The 13,069-nt window shown below is 55.6% G+C and overlaps 1 long non-coding RNA gene across 14 annotated transcripts in view; it reads right to left on the minus strand.

The window, feature by feature from the left end:
- Positions 1 to 400: 400 nt before the first annotated feature.
- The window catches only part of LOC125963353 (uncharacterized), a 51,043-nt gene continuing 38,374 nt past the window's right edge, over positions 401 to 13,069 (minus strand). For 13 of the 14 annotated variants that reach the window (XR_007475205.1, XR_007475201.1, XR_007475200.1 and 10 more), the window contains exon 3: positions 11,129 to 11,245. This is a non-coding gene — a long non-coding RNA (uncharacterized LOC125963353). Of the gene's footprint in view, positions 518 to 11,128; positions 11,246 to 13,069 lie in introns of those variants that run through there. The other variant, XR_007475193.1, reaches the window with a different exon arrangement.

Here is a 13,069-nt window from a genome sequence, read left to right on the forward strand (position 1 = left end):
TTGAGTGTCAGTCTTAGGAGCTTGGCCGTATGGGGATGACAGCGGGTGCCACGGACGGCTCGGAAGAGGGCAAGGGCATAACCCAAGAGCCCTGGGAGGTGTAGGAGAGGTCGCAGCGAGGGAGGTAGAAAGGCATGCGATTCTCCGAAGCAGTCACCGTAAGCCAGGTGTAAACTCATAAACGGTAGACGCGGAGTAAGGGCGACACAGATGGCAGGGAGGAGTACGAGGGACACTAGAAAGGAAAACGGTCAGGGCTTCACCAGGGATTGGGTGCATTCCTTTCTCCCTCTAACAGAGGTTATCAGTAACCGGGCTGGTCGCTGGGAATCAAGAGCAAGCAAAACAGGCGTGATCTCTTCTTCCTCACGGACCACGGGGTAAACTTACCTACCTGAAACTGGATGTGAAAGGCGACGACGGCCATAAGCGAGAGGTGCGTGGTGTCACGTGAGCTACGGTAGGGGGACGTGATGAGTTGAGTCGGTAAGGGGACGCTTTCTTGACCAAGTGACACCTGAGAAGAGATGAGAAGGGTGAGGCGGCATCAGTCAGCTGCAAACTAAACAGAGGGGCACTTCCTGCAGAGGGGCAGCACGGGCGATGCGCCGTTGTAAGTATGCAGGCCTGAGAGGAGGCCACCGTGGGCAGGATGATTGAGAATGAAAGGAAGGAGCTGCAAGACGAGGCCGCAGAGATCACGCTCCACCCTGCCCAGGGGATGCCCTGCCCTGCGGACTAGCACACCCAGAGAGAGAGTACCAGTGCACAGCCAGATGAGAAGCCCGCTCGAGAACGCAAGCCAACGCTGCTTCTTTCGCCAAGAAAGTCTTGCCTGGTAAACTAAACAGCGTATCCATAGAGCGGACACGTGATTTACATTCTGAAGCAGGCGCCCCGCCTTACGGAACGGCGACGGTTCTCAGGGGGGCCGGGCAGGAGCCGCTCCGCGCGTCTGTGCCAGGGACCCACCCGCCTGCGGGACCTCCGGCCGCCTCGCAGGAAGCGACGACGCCCAGTCCCACGGCTACCTGTGCAGCGAGGTGTACTCCGCGGACGCGTGCCACACACACTTCAAGCGGGAGCGCGGCCTGAGTGGCAAGGCGAGAGGCCGGCCTGCCGCGCAGACCAAGAAGGCGCTCTTCGGCCTGGGCCTAGGTGCTTGCGCCGCCCCCCTGGGCCTGCCGGGCTCTGAGGGCCCTGCCCTGGACACCCTGCCCCCCTGCCCTTGGTTCAGTCACAGCAGAGGTGGCCACACCCACACCCTCTGTGACCTCGGCGTTCCACCCTCCTGCAGCCCCGCCCGCCCCCCTCCGCCGGTTGCCCTGGGCTACGGAAGCTGCATCCTGGGGCCAGGGGGTTCCCAGGAGGCCAAGGGAAGACACGATGGCCTTCAATGAGTCGCAGAGGCCTTACGTGGCCTTGTGTGGTTGGGCTCACCTCTGACGTTTCAGTGAACTCTGCGACAAGACAGGGACCTACCTGCAGCCTCACAGTTGGGCTCCACGGTAAGGTGTGCGGGACAGACCTCAAACTGACCCACGGCATGGAGCAACACCCGCCATCGAGAGGTCTACAAGAGAGCCGCTGCAGCTAGCCCACAGGTCCGAGAAAACTAGGTTCTTCTTTACGTAAGTGAGTTTTGGGGAGATTTGTTGCAAAGCATTACCACAGCAAGAGCCGACTAATACAACGTTCTCCAAATCACTGCCATGTCCACGGCTGCCACCGAGCCTACGTGTAAGGCACCTGTGTCCTCGAACTTTGAGAACTCCTGAATTCTCGGTGCCTCTCCAACACAATGTACGTGGCTAAGGTGTCCCCAGATAACTTCACTAACGTACCACCGAGACCGCCCTAAGCTTTTGTTGAACGCAATGCAACGCTCTTTCTATTCGTTTTCCGTTTCGACGTCGGTAAAATGCTTTCCGTCAATCTAAAAGGATGGAAAATCGGCACAAAACACTCTGCGGATAGTTGTTTCTCACAAAGGAAAATCACAAACGAAACAGGCATTTCACCGGGTGTAGAGCACTAACGCCCCCTGGTGCCTCTAAATGCCAAGTGAACAGAGGCGCTTAATTAAATATCGAATCCCAGCTCTCTCCGCTTGAGAGGGAGAGCAAGCCATTCTCAAGTGGAGGAGGGATGTTTTCAGCAGCTATCTGCAACATTCTGTGGACCTGGCCACTGTGTAGCTACAAAGAAACCTTTTGTCTGAGGAAACTAACTAAAGAAACTTGAAAGTGGAGAAAGAGAGAAAGAATGAGACAATACCCTCTTCTTGGTGACTCATTCACTTATTCGTTCACTTACCAAAGCAAATATCCACTACGTGTAGAGAGTACTGTGCTGAAAACCGCACAGAACACGGAGACGTACCCCCCATTCGCAGGGAGGTTAGATACCAGAGAGGGAGACAAGATGTAGATTACCTTACGGCCGTTCCGCACATGTCTTGTTAAACAGTTTACAGCTTCAGGGGAGAGAAGGGATCCAGAAATCGCCTGGATTCTCAGTGAAGTCTTCCCAGAGAAGCAGGTGCAAAATAGGTGGACTGGAAGAAACAAAACAATTAACCTCGTGGGTAGATATGAAACGGAGCAGAGGTGCACAGATATTTAGACCCCGTTCTTCCTTGAAACGTCTAGAAAGTGAAACTGAAGCCAAATTACGGAGGGCCTTGAGTGTCAGTCTTAGGAGCTTGGCCGTATGGGGATGACAGCGGGTGCCACGGACGGCTCGGAAGAGGGCAAGGGCATAACCCAAGAGCCCTGGGAGGTGTAGGAGAGGTCGCAGCGAGGGAGGTAGAAAGGCATGCGATCTCCGAAGCAGTCACCGTAAGCCAGGTGTAAACTCATAAACGGTAGACGCGGAGTAAGGGCGACACAGATGGCAGGGAGGAGTACGAGGGACACTAGAAAGGAAAACGGTCAGGGCTTCACCAGGGATTGGGTGCATTCCTTTCTCCCTCTAACAGAGGTTATCAGTAACCGGGCTGGTCGCTGGGAATCAAGAGCAAGCAAAACAGGCGTGATCTCTTCTTCCTCACGGACCACGGGGTAAACTTACCTACCTGAAACTGGATGTGAAAGGCGACGACGGCCATAAGCGAGAGGTGCGTGGTGTCACGTGAGCTACGGTAGGGGGACGTGATGAGTTGAGTCGGTAAGGGGACGCTTTCTTGACCAAGTGACACCTGAGAAGAGATGAGAAGGGTGAGGCGGCATCAGTCAGCTGCAAACTAAACAGAGGGGCACTTCCTGCAGAGGGGCAGCACGGGCGATGCGCCGTTGTAAGTATGCAGGCCTGAGAGGAGGCCACCGTGGGCAGGATGATTGAGAATGAAAGGAAGGAGCTGCAAGACGAGGCCGCAGAGATCACGCTCCACCCTGCCCAGGGGATGCCCTGCCCTGCGGACTAGCACACCCAGAGAGAGAGTACCAGTGCACAGCCAGATGAGAAGCCCGCTCGAGAACGCAAGCCAACGCTGCTTCTTTCGCCAAGAAAGTCTTGCCTGGTAAACTAAACAGCGTATCCATAGAGCGGACACGTGATTTACATTCTGAAGCAGGCGCCCCGCCTTACGGAACGGCGACAGTTCTCAGGGGGACCGGGCAGGAGCCGCTCCGCGCGTCTGTGCCAGGGACCCACCCGCCTGCGGGACCTCCGGCCGCCTCGCAGGAAGCGACGACGCCCAGTCCCACGGCTACCTGTGCAGCGAGGTGTACTCCGCGGACGCGTGCCACACACACTTCAAGCGGGAGCGCGGCCTGAGTGGCAAGGCGAGAGGCCGGCCTGCCGCGCAGACCAAGAAGGCGCTCTTCGGCCTGGGCCTAGGTGCTTGCGCCGCCCCTCTGGGCCTGCCGGGCTCTGAGGGCCCTGCCCTGGACACCCTGCCCCCCTGCCCTTGGTTCAGTCACAGCAGAGGTGGCCACACCCACACCCTCTGTGACCTCGGCGTTCCACCCTCCTGCAGCCCCGCCCGCCCCCCTCCGCCGGTTGCCCTGGGCTACGGAAGCTGCATCCTGGGGCCAGGGGGTTCCCAGGAGGCCAAGGGAAGACACGATGGCCTTCAATGAGTCGCAGAGGCCTTACGTGGCCTTGTGTGGTTGGGCTCACCTCTGACGTTTCAGTGAACTCTGCGACAAGACAGGGACCTACCTGCAGCCTCACAGTTGGGCTCCACGGTAAGGTGTGCGGGACAGACCTCAAACTGACCCACGGCATGGAGCAACACCCGCCATCGAGAGGTCTACAAGAGAGCCGCTGCAGCTAGCCCACAGGTCCGAGAAAACTAGGTTCTTCTTTACGTAAGTGAGTTTTGGGGAGATTTGTTGCAAAGCATTACCACAGCAAGAGCCGACTAATACAACGTTCTCCAAATCACTGCCATGTCCACGGCTGCCACCGAGCCTACGTGTAAGGCACCTGTGTCCTCGAACTTTGAGAACTCCTGAATTCTCGGTGCCTCTCCAACACAATGTACGTGGCTAAGGTGTCCCCAGATAACTTCACTAACGTACCACCGAGACCGCCCTAAGCTTTTGTTGAACGCAATGCAACGCTCTTTCTATTCGTTTTCCGTTTCGACGTCGGTAAAATGCTTTCCGTCAATCTAAAAGGATGGAAAATTGGCACAAAACACTCTGCGGATAGTTGTTTCTCACAAAGGAAAATCACAAACTAAACAGGCATTTCACCGGGTGTAGAGCACTAACGCCCCCTAGTGCCTCTAAATGCCAAGTGAACAGAGGCGCTTAATTAAATATCGAATCCCAGCTCTCTCCGCTTGAGAGGGAGAGCAAGCCATTCTCAAGTGGAGGAGGGATGTTTTCAGCAGCTATCTGCAACATTCTGTGGACCTGGCCACTGTGTAGCTACAAAGAAACCTTTTGTCTGAGGAAACTAACTAAAGAAACTTGAAAGTGGAGAAAGAGAGAAAGAATGAGACAATACCCTCTTCTTGGTGACTCATTCACTTATTCGTTCACTTACCAAAGCAAATATCCACTACGTGTAGAGAGTACTGTGCTGAAAACCGCACAGAACACGGAGACGTACCCCCCATTCGCAGGGAGGTTAGATACCAGAGAGGGAGACAAGATGTAGATTACCTTACGGCCGTTCCGCACATGTCTTGTTAAACAGTTTACAGCTTCAGGGGAGAGAAGGGATCCAGAAATCGCCTGGATTCTCAGTGAAGTCTTCCCAGAGAAGCAGGTGCAAAATAGGTGGACTGGAAGAAACAAAACAATTAACCTCGTGGGTAGATATGAAACGGAGCAGAGGTGCACAGATATTTAGACCCCGTTCTTCCTTGAAACGTCTAGAAAGTGAAACTGAAGCCAAATTACGGAGGGCCTTGAGTGTCAGTCTTAGGAGCTTGGCCGTATGGGGATGACAGCGGGTGCCACGGACGGCTCGGAAGAGGGCAAGGGCATAACCCAAGAGCCCTGGGAGGTGTAGGAGAGGTCGCAGCGAGGGAGGTAGAAAGGCATGCGATTCTCCGAAGCAGTCACCGTAAGCCAGGTGTAAACTCATAAACGGTAGACGCGGAGTAAGGGCGACACAGATGGCAGGGAGGAGTACGAGGGACACTAGAAAGGAAAACGGTCAGGGCTTCACCAGGGATTGGGTGCATTCCTTTCTCCCTCTAACAGAGGTTATCAGTAACCGGGCTGGTCGCTGGGAATCAAGAGCAAGCAAAACAGGCGTGATCTCTTCTTCCTCACGGACCACGGGGTAAACTTACCTACCTGAAACTGGATGTGAAAGGCGACGACGGCCATAAGCGAGAGGTGCGTGGTGTCACGTGAGCTACGGTAGGGGGACGTGATGAGTTGAGTCGGTAAGGGGATGCTTTCTTGACCAAGTGACACCTGAGAAGAGATGAGAAGGGTGAGGCGGCATCAGTCAGCTGCAAACTAAACAGAGGGACACTTCCTGCAGAGGGGCAGCACGGGCGATGCGCCGTTGTAAGTATGCAGGCCTGAGAGGAGGCCACTGTGGGCAGGATGATTGAGAATGAAAGGAAGGAGCTGCAAGACGAGGCCGCAGAGATCACGCTCCACCCTGCCCAGGGGATGCCCTGCCCTGCGGACTAGCACACCCAGAGAGAGAGTACCAGTGCACAGCCAGATGAGAAGCCCGCTCGAGAACGCAAGCCAACGCTGCTTCTTTCGCCAAGAAAGTCTTGCCTGGTAAACTAAACAGCGTATCCATAGAGCGGACACGTGATTTACATTCTGAAGCAGGCGCCCCGCCTTACGGAACGGCGACGGTTCTCAGGGGGACCGGGCAGGAGCCGCTCCGCGCGTCTGTGCCAGGGACCCACCCGCCTGCGGGACCTCCGGCCGCCTCGCAGGAAGCTACGACGCCCAGTCCCACGGCTACCTGTGCAGCGAGGTGTACTCCGCGGACGCGTGCCACACACACTTCAAGCGGGAGCGCGGCCTGAGTGGCAAGGCGAGAGGCCGGCCTGCCGCGCAGACCAAGAAGGCGCTCTTCGGCCTGGGCCTAGGTGCTTGCGCCGCCCCCCTGGGCCTGCCGGGCTCTGAGGGCCCTGCCCTGGACACCCTGCCCCCCTGCCCTTGGTTCAGTCACAGCAGAGGTGGCCACACCCACACCCTCTGTGACCTCGGCGTTCCACCCTCCTGCAGCCCCGCCCGCCCCCCTCCGCCGGTTGCCCTGGGCTACGGAAGCTGCATCCTGGGGCCAGGGGGTTCCCAGGAGGCCAAGGGAAGACACGATGGCCTTCAATGAGTCGCAGAGGCCTTACGTGGCCTTGTGTGGTTGGGCTCACCTCTGACGTTTCAGTGAACTCTGCGACAAGACAGGGACCTACCTGCAGCCTCACAGTTGGGCTCCACGGTAAGGTGTGCGGGACAGACCTCAAACTGACCCACGGCATGGAGCAACACCCGCCATCGAGAGGTCTACAAGAGAGCCGCTGCAGCTAGCCCACAGGTCCGAGAAAACTAGGTTCTTCTTTACGTAAGTGAGTTTTGGGGAGATTTGTTGCAAAGCATTACCACAGCAAGAGCCGACTAATACAACGTTCTCCAAATCACTGCCATGTCCACGGCTGCCACCGAGCCTACGTGTAAGGCACCTGTGTCCTCGAACTTTGAGAACTCCTGAATTCTCGGTGCCTCTCCAACACAATGTACGTGGCTAAGGTGTCCCCAGATAACTTCACTAACGTACCACCGAGACCGCCCTAAGCTTTTGTTGAACGCAATGCAACGCTCTTTCTATTCGTTTTCCGTTTCGACGTCGGTAAAATGCTTTCCGTCAATCTAAAAGGATGGAAAATTGGCACAAAACGCTCTGCGGATAGTTGTTTCTCACAAAGGAAAATCACAAACTAAACAGGCATTTCACCGGGTGTAGAGCACTAACGCCCCCTAGTGCCTCTAAATGCCAAGTGAACAGAGGCGCTTAATTAAATATCGAATCCCAGCTCTCTCCGCTTGAGAGGGAGAGCAAGCCATTCTCAAGTGGAGGAGGGATGTTTTCAGCAGCTATCTGCAACATTCTGTGGACCTGGCCACTGTGTAGCTACAAAGAAACCTTTTGTCTGAGGAAACTAACTAAAGAAACTTGAAAGTGGAAAAAGAGAGAAAGAATGAGACAATACCCTCCTCTTGGTGACTCATTCACTTATTCGTTCACTTACCAAAGCAAATATCCACTACGTGTAGCGAGTACTGTGCTGAAAACCGCACAGAACACGGAGACGTACCCCCATTCGCAGGGAGGTTAGATACCAGAGAGGGAGACAAGATGTAGATTACCTTACGGCCGTTCCGCACATGTCTTGTTAAACAGTTTACAGCTTCAGGGGAGAGAAGGGATCCAGAAATCGCCTGGATTCTCAGTGAAGTCTTCCCAGAGAAGCAGGTGCAAAATAGGTGGACTGGAAGAAACAAAACAATTAACCTCGTGGGTAGATATGAAACGGAGCAGAGGTGCACAGATATTTAGACCCCGTTCTTCCTTGAAACGTCTAGAAAGTGAAACTGAAACCAAATTACGGAGGGCCTTGAGTGTCAGTCTTAGGAGCTTGGCCGTATGGGGATGACAGCGGGTGCCACGGACGGCTCGGAAGAGGGCAAGGGCATAACCCAAGAGCCCTGGGAGGTGTAGGAGAGGTCGCAGCGAGGGAGGTAGAAAGGCATGCGATTCTCCGAAGCAGTCACCGTAAGCCAGGTGTAAACTCATAAACGGTAGACGCGGAGTAAGGGCGACACAGATGGCAGGGAGGAGTACGAGGGACACTAGAAAGGAAAACGGTCAGGGCTTCACCAGGGATTGGGTGCATTCCTTTCTCCCTCTAACAGAGGTTATCAGTAACCGGGCTGGTCGCTGGGAATCAAGAGCAAGCAAAACAGGCGTGATCTCTTCTTCCTCACGGACCACGGGGTAAACTTACCTACCTGAAACTGGATGTGAAAGGCGACGACGGCCATAAGCGAAAGGTGCGTGGTGTCACGTGAGCTACGGTAGGGGGACGTGATGAGTTGAGTCGGTAAGGGGACGCTTTCTTGACCAAGTGACACCTGAGAAGAGATGAGAAGGGTGAGGTGGCATCAGTCAGCTGCAAACTAAACAGAGGGACACTTCCTGCAGAGGGGCAGCACGGGCGATGCGCCGTTGTAAGTATGCAGGCCTGAGAGGAGGCCACTGTGGGCAGGATGATTGAGAATGAAAGGAAGGAGCTGCAAGACGAGGCCGCAGAGATCACGCTCCACCCTGCCCAGGGGATGCCCTGCCCTGCGGACTAGCACACCCAGAGAGAGAGTACCAGTGCACAGCCAGATGAGAAGCCCGCTCGGGAACGCAAGCCAACGCTGCTTCTTTCGCCAAGAAAGTCTTGCCTGGTAAACTAAACAGCGTATCCATAGAGCGGACACGTGATTTACATTCTGAAGCAGGCGCCCCGCCTTACGGAACGGCGACGGTTCTCAGGGGGGCCGGGCAGGAGCCGCTCCGCGCGTCTGTGCCAGGGACCCACCCGCCTGCGGGACCTCCGGCCGCCTCGCAGGAAGCTACGACGCCCAGTCCCACGGCTACCTGTGCAGCGAGGTGGACTCCGCGGACGCGTGCCACACACACTTCAAGCGGGAGCGCGGCCTGAGTGGCAAGGCGAGAGGCCGGCCTGCCGCGCAGACCAAGAAGGCGCTCTTCGGCCTGGGCCTAGGTGCTTGCGCCGCCCCCCTGGGCCTGCCGGGCTCTGAGGGCCCTGCCCTGGACACCCTGCCCCCCTGCCCTTGGTTCAGTCACAGCAGAGGTGGCCACACCCACACCCTCTGTGACCTCGGCGTTCCACCCTCCTGCAGCCCCGCCCGCCCCCCTCCGCCGGTTGCCCTGGGCTACGGAAGCTGCATCCTGGGGCCAGGGGGTTCCCAGGAGGCCAAGGGAAGACACGATGGCCTTCAATGAGTCGCAGAGGCCTTACGTGGCCTTGTGTGGTTGGGCTCACCTCTGACGTTTCAGTGAACTCTGCGACAAGACAGGGACCTACCTGCAGCCTCACAGTTGGGCTCCACGGTAAGGTGTGCGGACAGACCTCAAACTGACCCACGGCATGGAGCAACACCCGCCATCGAGAGGTCTACAAGAGAGCCGCTGCAGCTAGCCCACAGGTCCGAGAAAACTAGGTTCTTCTTTACGTAAGTGAGTTTTGGGGAGATTTGTTGCAAAGCATTACCACAGCAAGAGCCGACTAATACAACGTTCTCCAAATCACTGCCATGTCCACGGCTGCCACCGAGCCTACGTGTAAGGCACCTGTGTCCTCGAACTTTGAGAACTCCTGAATTCTCGGTGCCTCTCCAACACAATGTACGTGGCTAAGGTGTCCCCAGATAACTTCACTAACGTACCACCGAGACCGCCCTAAGCTTTTATTGAACGCAATGCAACGCTCTTTCTATTCGTTTTCCGTTTCGACGTCGGTAAAATGCTTTCCGTCAATCTAAAAGGATGGAAAATCGGCACAAAACACTCTGCGGATAGTTGTTTTTCACAAAGGAAAATCACAAACGAAACAGGCATTTCACCGGGTGTAGAGCACTAACGCCCCCTGGTGCCTCTAAATGCCAAGTGAACAGAGGCGCTTAATTAAATATCGAATCCCAGCTCTCTCCGCTTGAGAGGGAGAGCAAGCCATTCTCAAGTGGAGGAGGGATGTTTTCAGCAGCTATCTGCAACATTCTGTGGACCTGGCCACTGTGTAGCTACAAAGAAACCTTTTGTCTGAGGAAACTAACTAAAGAAACTTGAAAGTGGAAAAAGAGAGAAAGAATGAGACAATACCCTCTTCTTGGTGACTCATTCACTTATTCGTTCACTTACCAAAGCAAATATCCACTACGTGTAGAGAGTACTGTGCTGAAAACCGCACAGAACACGGAGACGTACCCCCATTCGCAGGGAGGTTAGATACCAGAGAGGGAGACAAGATGTAGATTACCTTACGGCCGTTCCGCACATGTCTTGTTAAACAGTTTACAGCTTCAGGGGAGAGAAGGGATCCAGAAATCGCCTGGATTCTCAGTGAAGTCTTCCCAGAGAAGCAGGTGCAAAATAGGTGGACTGGAAGAAACAAAACAATTAACCTCGTGGGTAGATATGAAACGGAGCAGAGGTGCACAGATATCTAGACCCCGTTCTTCCTTGAAACGTCTAGAAAGTGAAACTGAAGCCAAATTACGGAGGACCTTGAGTGTCAGTCTTCGGAGCTTGGCCGTATGGGGATGACAGCGGGTGCCACGGACGGCTCGGAAGAGGGCAAGGGCATAACCCAAGAGCCCTGGGAGGTGTAGGGGAGGTAGCAGCGAGGGAGGTAGAAAGGCATGCGATTCTCCGAAGCAGTCACCGTAAGCCAGGTGTAAACTCATAACCGGTAGACGCGGAGTAAGGGCGACACAGATGGCAGGGAGGAGTACGAGGGACACTAGAAAGGAAAACGGTCAGGGCTTCACCAGGGATTGGGTGCATTCCTTTCTCCCTCTAACAGAGGTTATCAGTAACCGGGCTGGTCGCTGGGAATCAAGAGCAAGCAAAACAGGCGTGATCTCTTCTTCCTCACGGACCACGGGGTAAACTTACCTACCTGAAACTGGATGTGAAAGGCGACGACGGCCATAAGCGAGAGGTGCGTGGTGTCACGTGAGCTACGGTAGGGGGACGTGATGAGTTGAGTCGGTAAGGGGACGCTTTCTTGACCAAGTGACACCTGAGAAGAGATGAGAAGGGTGAGGCGGCATCAGTCAGCTGCAAACTAAACAGAGGGACACTTCCTGCAGAGGGGCAGCACGGGCGATGCGCCGTTGTAAGTATGCAGGCCTGAGAGGAGGCCACTGTGGGCAGGATGATTGAGAATGAAAGGAAGGAGCTGCAAGACGAGGCCGCAGAGATCACGCTCCACCCTGCCCAGGGGATGCCCTGCCCTGCGGACTAGCACACCCAGAGAGAGAGTACCAGTGCACAGCCAGATGAGAAGCCCGCTCGAGAATGCAAGCCAACGCTGCTTCTTTCGCCAAGAAAGTCTTGCCTGGTAAACTAAACAGCGTATCCATAGAGCGGACACGTGATTTACATTCTGAAGCAGGCGCCCCGCCTTACGGAACGGCGACGGTTCTCAGGGGGGCCGGGCAGGAGCCGCTCCGCGCGTCTGTGCCAGGGACCCACCCGCCTGCGGGACCTCCGGCCGCCTCGCAGGAAGCTACGACGCCCAGTCCCACGGCTACCTGTGCAGCGAGGTGTACTCCGCGGACGCGTGCCACACACACTTCAAGCGGGAGCGCGGCCTGAGTGGCAAGGCGAGAGGCCGGCCTGCCGCGCAGACCAAGAAGGCGCTCTTCGGCCTGGGCCTAGGTGCTTGCGCCGCCCCCCTGGGCCTGCCGGGCTCTGAGGGCCCTGCCCTGGACACCCTGCCCCCCTGCCCTTGGTTCAGTCACAGCAGAGGTGGCCACACCCACACCCTCTGTGACCTCGGCGTTCCACCCTCCTGCAGCCCCGCCCGCCCCCCTCCGCCGGTTGCCCTGGGCTACGGAAGCTGCATCCTGGGGCCAGGGGGTTCCCAGGAGGCCAAGGGAAGACACGATGGCCTTCAATGAGTCGCAGAGGCCTTACGTGGCCTTGTGTGGTTGGGCTCACCTCTGACGTTTCAGTGAACTCTGCGACAAGACAGGGACCTACCTGCAGCCTCACAGTTGGGCTCCACGGTAAGGTGTGCGGGACAGACCTCAAACTGACCCACGGCATGGAGCAACACCCGCCATCGAGAGGTCTACAAGAGAGCCGCTGCAGCTAGCCCACAGGTCCGAGAAAACTAGGTTCTTCTTTACGTAAGTGAGTTTTGGGGAGATTTGTTGCAAAGCATTACCACAGCAAGAGCCGACTAATACAACGTTCTCCAAATCACTGCCATGTCCACGGCTGCCACCGAGCCTACGGGTAAGGCACCTGTGTCCTCGAACTTTGAGAACTCCTGAATTCTCGGTGCCTCTCCAACACAATGTACGTGGCTAAGGTGTCCCCAGATAACTTCACTAACGTACCACCGAGACCGCCCTAAGCTTTTATTGAACGCAATGCAACGCTCTTTCTATTCGTTTTCCGTTTCGACGTCGGTAAACTGCTTTCCGTCAATCTAAAAGGATGGAAAATCGGCACAAAACACTCTGCGGATAGTTGTTTTTCACAAAGGAAAATCACAAACGAAACAGGCATTTCACCGGGTGTAGAGCACTAACGCCCCCTGGTGCCTCTAAATGCCAAGTGAACAGAGGCGCTTAATTAAATATCGAATCCCAGCTCTCTCCGCTTGAGAGGGAGAGCAAGCCATTCTCAAGTGGAGGAGGGATGTTTTCAGCAGCTATCTGCAACATTCTGTGGACCTGGCCACTGTGTAGCTACAAAGAAACCTTTTGTCTGAGGAAACTAACTAAAGAAACTTGAAAGTGGAGAAAGAGAAAAAGAATGAGACAATACCCTCTTCTTGGTGACTCATTCACTTATTCGTTCACTTACCAAAGCAAATATCCACTACGTGTAG

This window comes from Orcinus orca, unplaced genomic scaffold (genome assembly GCF_937001465.1).
Source record: "Orcinus orca unplaced genomic scaffold, mOrcOrc1.1 scaffold_469, whole genome shotgun sequence".
In the NCBI taxonomy this organism is placed as follows: Eukaryota; Metazoa; Chordata; class Mammalia; order Artiodactyla; family Delphinidae; genus Orcinus; species Orcinus orca.